Consider the following 7,111-nt stretch of genomic DNA (forward strand, 5'->3'; position numbering starts at 1 on the left):
TTCCTTCTTCTATTCAATAAAGTGTTTGAACCTTTCTCCCATATGTTTGTATTGTTTTATAGTGCTCATATGTGTGGATTGTATATGATTCCTTTCACTTATATTCAATATATCTTTTGCTTTGATCGATTCTTTGTTTTATGTTGTGTTTACAGGTACTTCTCAAGCGTATTAAGTACAGGAAAGAGCAACGAGATCGATACAAAGGAGACGAGAGGAAAGTAGAACTACAAGTAGGTCTTCTCATCTTCTCATATTATTTATTGCTTATAGGAAAAGACTAAAACACTTTAAACTATTGTTCTAGATATGGCTACTTATCTAGGGAATTAGTATTTATCCATAGATACCAAATTCTCCAAAACAAATTGGTGACTCCGCTAGGGAAGATCCTCTTTCCTAGTAGGTTATCCACCTCCTAAGACATCCTTGCACCTCCTAGGACATCCTTGCAGACCTTATTTTGTTCATAGATTGTAATTCAGCTCTTTTCATTGAAAAATTGGTCAAAACTGTGTCAAATTGCCTCTTGAAATGGCTCACTGTCACCAGTGTAGGCTTGTGAGGGACACAGCGTGCTGCAGAGCACCCTTGGCATAGGGATAGTTCTCTGAAGCACATAGTTTCCCATTCAGGGCTATGTTGATCCTCCTAGGGTCTGTTTCCCACCTTTCGAAAGTGTTTTTTCCAACTTTTCTCTGTTTGTTTGTTTGTTGATTGATCAATGAATGTCATGCCTCAGGGAACAAGTTTCTATCTCCTTGCCTAGCCCTACTTTGACTTGATTGATTAATTTTTCTTAAATGTTTTCTTTTTCATTATTGGACTATAGTCAAAGTTAGAATAAATCGATTAATATTTGTTCGAAAGAAAGTGTCGTAAATTCTTCTTTTCCTTCCAAACAGAATTGTCGTAAAAGTCTTCATTCTTAAAAAATGTTGATTGATTGTATGCGCATTAATTTCCTTTTTGTTCATCATAACATTAAGGGATTGAAAAAGAGAAACTTGCATTATTCATATTGTAGTTTGTGAATGCTTGAAAGGAATAGCTAGGGAAATTGCATTAGATGTGCTCTTTGCTCTTTGTCAAAGATCTGATTGCTCTATCCCTACTAGCTAAGGTTTTAATTGTTCAATTGAATGAGAATAGTGCTTATCATATTAGTTGCATTTTAGGAATTACAAACATACATCACGTGGTGAACCTTGAAAGGAAAATTCTAAATAAGATCAACTTAAAATTTATTTGAATTTACCTAATGGAGCATTGTCACCTAATGAAAAACATTTAGTGGTTCTAGGCTAGAGACATGTTCCGGCATCATAAAACAAAGCAACTGTTGCTAACTTATCTGCAATACATCTTGAGTGTGATACCTCATTCCATGTATGTGATTATATCATAGCTCATCCACGTACCTTCAAGTATATATGATGGTGTTACAGTATGTAAAGTATATGGGAATGCTATCACTGTGCGGTTTTGCATTAGACAGTGCTTATACGGACCGAGCCTCCACGTACCTTCGAGTATATATGGGAGGACAACGCTAGATTTCTATCTGTCCTTAGGCAACCGAGTCAGCCACCTTGTACACTGTGACACACCAAACACATCATTCAAGGAGATTGCATGCCCATACTTCTTGGTTTGCCACGAGGTATTCTACAGTTCACAGTTGCTTGGTAAACCTTTTTCCTAGATTATCCCTCTTTTGTTTTGTTATGTTACTTTGATTAAAATAAAATTAATTGACTACGGATAACATCCTCCATGCTCACTCCTTAGTTGATCTTCGGTTGAAACATCTAGTGACAAATCTGGAGTCCACCAATCAAGGAATTCCTTTTGATGGGAAACCTAGGCCTTTTCCTCCTTTCGGAAATATTGGTGCTCCTTATATGGCTACATTATCCCTACCGGGACTTACCATTGGCTTTCTAGTATGGTTGTTTTCAACCTCCTTGGTCCAAAATGTTGTGATTTCTTCATAATTGAGTACTCCTCGAACTAGACAAAATCAACCTCCAGTTGATCCTAAAGTTGACCCTTTTCATTCTTCCTCCCCTTCATCCTCTTCGCCTGGTTAAAGTATTGGAACTAATAACTAGGTGGCTAAGAAGAAGAAGAAAGGGAAGAAGAAGAAGAAGAAGAATCAAATTTAGTAGAGGGGCAACCAAGAAACCATTGCTTTGAATGTAATATCTCATGAGAAACCATCCGTCAATCCTCACAAAGTTTGATATCCATGCCAACTTTGTGCAGGAGACCATCTTCTTTGGAATTGTCCTGATATTCCTCAGATCTTAGAAGAATGGTCTTCTCGTTCACCTTGTCCTGTGTCATCAACTTCTCGAGATCATGCTAGTGACACACCATCAACTAGTGGTAGTAAAGTTCATGGAAGAAGGGTAAAGTTAAGTGTCCCTGTAGGTTATGTGAAGGGAATCACCCCATTCATCTTTGTCCCTATCTGGATGAATCCAAAAAAGAGTTGGATAACTGTCCTGCTTCTCCACATCGACTTCCATCTGGTTATAGGAGACTCTCCCTTAATCATTCTCTAGTTGATGAATTGACTGACTCAAATCAACCGTCAATCAAACCCACTCTCTCTGAAAGTGAATCCTATGAGTCTGTACCCGAGCCAAATCAACAGGCTGAGGTAACAGTTAACCCAATTTCACCTTTAGTTAATCATAACTTTCCCGAAGAGAGTAAGTATGATACCACTCAGGTTCTTTTCGTTTCTTCAGATTCTAATAAGCTTGGAGGCAACCCTCTTGTTCCATCAAGACATGAGGAAAATCCTCCCGTTCTCATAACTCAAGGGGATAATTCTCTTGTTCTTATGGTACCCCCTCCAAGTAGTCTGGTTACTTCCTTTGGTTGGAATCGACTGGCAAGATTTTGTCTTCCTTCTTATGTGCCTTTCCAGAACATAGTACAGGTCTGTAATATGATTGTATCGAGCACTATTATAGATGAAGGTGCGACTATGTTTATGACATGGGAGCTATTGTTTCAACACTCTTTTGAGTGATTTGTTTCCCACGTGAAGGCAAAATTGTCACTGTTGACCAGCTTTCATTTCTCGGTCCAAATATGGCTCCTAGTCAACCATCTTCCTTAAATGGTCCTTTTGTACCAATGGCATCATCCCCACCATGGGTTAATAATGTGGCAACCAGTTCCATGCCTACATCAATGGCAATCAATTCTGTGATGTTGTACAATATGTACTGGGGGCATTGGAACTAGATCTCAGATTCCTTGCTACGGATCCCTTCCAGAGCATTTTTCTCCCATATGATGAGAACCTCTTGGAAGTCATGACCTCTTATGAGTCATGAACCAGCTCCTATGAGGATAGTTCCTTGTCTTGTGTCAATCTCGTTAAAAAATGAAACCAAGGGTATGAGGATAGTTCTTTTACTGTGTTAACCTCATTGAAAAATGAAGTAGCTCCTATGAGCATAGTTCCTTGTCTTGTGTCAAGCTCATTAAAAAATGAAACAAGGAATATGAGGATAGTTCCTAGTCTTATGTCAACCTCATTAAAAAATGAAACAAAGGGTATGAGGATAGTTCCTAGTCTTGTGTCAACCTCGTTAAAAAATGAAACAAGGAATCTGAGCAGACTTCCTTGTCTTGTGTCAAGCTCATTAAAAAATGAAACAAGGCCCCAAGTTCCAAGTTGAGTTGTTGATTAGATCTCATAAAATCCCAGTTGAGTCCTTCACTTGATCTCATAAAAGAACCTTCATTCCATTCGCTTGATAGCCAGAAGTAGTCTACTTAGGTGAATGTAATGAAGCTTGGGGAGCATCCACCTAGTGGTAAAGTTAAGTTTCCTTGTAGGTTATGTGAAGGGAATCACCCCATTCACCTTTGTCCCTATCTGGACGAAGCCAAAAAGGTTTTGGATAACTGTCTTGCTTCACCGTAGCGACTTCCATCTAGTTATAGGAGACTCTCCCTTTCATCATGTTGGGGGCATGTAAACTAATCTCAAGCATAGTTGTTCATTTCAAGCTTTTGTAAAAATGAAATTGAATTCAAGTATAGTTCTTCATTTTAAGTTTGTGTAAAAATGAAACTGAATCCAAGCATAATTTGTCGTTTCAAGCTTGTGTAAACATGAAACTGAATTCAAGAATAGTTCCCTATGGTTCAAGCTTGTGTAAAAATGAACCCATCTCCATTTTAACCCTCGTGATTTCCATTCTATCAGCCTCTTTCATCAGATGAACCTTGGTTGTTTTCATCCCATCGCTACCATCCCTTTGGCTGATCATACACTTTCACTTGGTTGTTTTACCCTTTTTGAGGAACAGTTGCAATGAGTGGTCTTATTGGCCAACCTCTTCACATAAACAAACATGTTTTGAGAAGTTCCAACATCACCAGAACCAATTGCTATCCTAGACACCACTCGTTCCTCAAAATGGAGTCCTCTTTAAGCTCTTTTTAGACTCTCTAAATATGAAAAGATTGTCGAGCACTTGCCCTTTCCGGCTCATTAACGGATTGGAAACGACATATCTCTTGTATTATTTTACGCTTTTTTGGGCTTGAGCGATTAATTTATGAAAAAGAACTTGTGGAGTTTTCTTTTTGTCCCATTTCAAACTCTATAAACATGAAAAGGACCGAGTTATCTTTTTCGTTAAACTCGTTAAAACATCAAATAGTGACAAACTTGTCCATCTAGACAAGACTAAGTTTCACCTTTGCTAGACTCGTTAAAACATCAAATAGCGATGGATTCACCCGAAGGGTGGAATTATACAACAAGCATATGTTATCCTCAATCTTGATAAAAATAAAGAGGTACTTGTCAGCAATGACTGGGGAAAATGGAAAAAAGGGGAAAACCACTTTATGGTAGTAGGTCGCTCTTGAACATGACACTTTCACTTCATCTCCGTGACTATTTGGGTTGGGTTATCTGCTTGATAGTTATCATACCTATGGTCTATCACACCATCCATCACTTTTAGTTTTGGGTCAATGCTGCCAATTCATTCAGACTATTTGGGTTGGGTTATCTACTTGATGGTTATCATACCTATGGTCTATCACACCATCCATTACTTTGGTTTTGGGTCAATGCTACCAATTCATTCAGTGTCGCTGATATGTTCAAGAGAATTCATCCTTTACAATACCATAAACCTTCATTTTTATGACCGCCATTCCTGAACCTTATGTCATCAGTCAAATTCCGTCTCCAAAATCACTACACTCATTTCGTGTCGTTGATGTGGGATACATCAAGGCCCTCTTGAGACAAGTCGCTTCTTGTCGACATCAGCACATTATCCAAGAAGTTGACTTAGAAACACCCTTCCAGTACCTCAAGGCTTGCATGCATCAATGGCAGGTTTCTCGCTTCCGGAGATAGGTTAACATCAATGGCCTTTGACCAAAAGACTTTTTATGGTGTTTGATATCAAATCCTCCATTCACACCATGCAGAATGTACTACAGTACCTTGAGGATCATTATCATTATCGGTTATTTCTCTCACATCTGTTAACAACTTACATCATTGGCTGGTAATCAGATGTTGCCTTCCTGTGTTCAACTTCAGATCACATATTCACATGGTTAGACTCATACTTGAGTGAACGATTGAACAAAATAGAAGACCATGGATCTAGTTTCATCCACTCAAGCTATGATTTCAGGAGTACTAAATCATATGTACAATGGCTTTACATTGATGGTCATTCCAATCATGGGTCTATATCTGTAGATGACTGTTTATGTACATGTAATGAAAGTTTATAAGCTGAGCATGGGTATGTCTTCCCTCAACAATTGATGCAAAAATAAAATATCATGATATATGTATTGTAATTTATGCAGGTCACCTTCCACTTCGATACCTCCTCATCACATCGTAAAGAATTTCATTCGACATTGGAATTTTTCTGAATTCATGCTTTAGGGGGCAGCTGTTATAGATCCATTTGGGCACATCAATCCCATAATACAGATCAATGTTTTAGGGCTCATAAAACCCTAATTTCACTTGCTACATGCCCTAAACAAGTCACCCCTTTGAATGCCTCCTTCCCAGACAGTTTCATGACTTGAAGACATCTAGAAATAGCCTCTAGAGGGACCAGCACAAGTAGGCCCATGTAAGGGTGCGTTGTAGAGTAGTTACTTACATGCCAGGGTGCTTTGCAGAGCACTTAGGCTTCCTTTCACCTATGCTAGGCAATATTGAGTGAAATTCACATAGGGTTTGGGGAATATTCTTATCTATTGGAGTCATCTAGAAGGTTCCCTCACTTATCAACTCCTATGAGCTCGAAAATGGATGAGGAATGAGTTAAGATGCATCTTATCCTCTCATCCCTTACTCCATGGAATTAATTCTAAGTATGGAAGGCCATTAAATGCCACCATTTATGACAAAAAATCTTTCATCTTCCTATAAATTTACCACTCATCTAAGTGATCAGGGGCTGGATTATGTTGAATTGTAAGGAGATAATGTTGCTATGATATTTGGCTTTGAAGCAAGTATTGTAATGCTACAAGTTTGTCATGCTTTTGATGTGATGTGGATGGGATCCAAGGTGGAGGAATGGCTTTGAATTAGACACCAATGGTTTTAATTCCTTCTTCTATTCAATAAACTGTATGAACCTTTCTCCCATATGTTTATATTGTTTTATAATGCTTATATGTGTGAATTGTATATGATTCCTTTTACTTATATTCAATAGATCTTTTGCTTTGATCAATTCTTTATTTTCTGTTGTGTTTACAGGTACTTCTCAAGCGTATTAAGTACGGGAAGGAGTGATGGGATCGATACAAAGGAGACGAGAGGAAAGCGGAACTATAAGCAGGTTTTCTCGTCTTCTCATCTTATCTATTTCTTATAGGAAAAGATTAAAACACTTTAAACTATTGTTCTAGATATGGCTACTTATCTAGGGAATTAGTATTTATCCATAGATACCAAATTCTCCAAAACACTTCCACTCTTCTTCTTTGCATTCTCCAGCAACACCACACCAAGATCTGAGGTAAAAATCCTTCTTCTTACTTTGATTATAATTTCACTAATATAGATATGTGCATG

This window comes from Pinus tabuliformis, chromosome 3_2, assembly GCF_031772625.1.
Source record: "Pinus tabuliformis cultivar Carrire ecotype Pingquan chromosome 3_2, CPIR1, whole genome shotgun sequence".
Lineage (NCBI taxonomy): Eukaryota > Viridiplantae > Streptophyta > Pinopsida > Pinales > Pinaceae > Pinus > Pinus tabuliformis.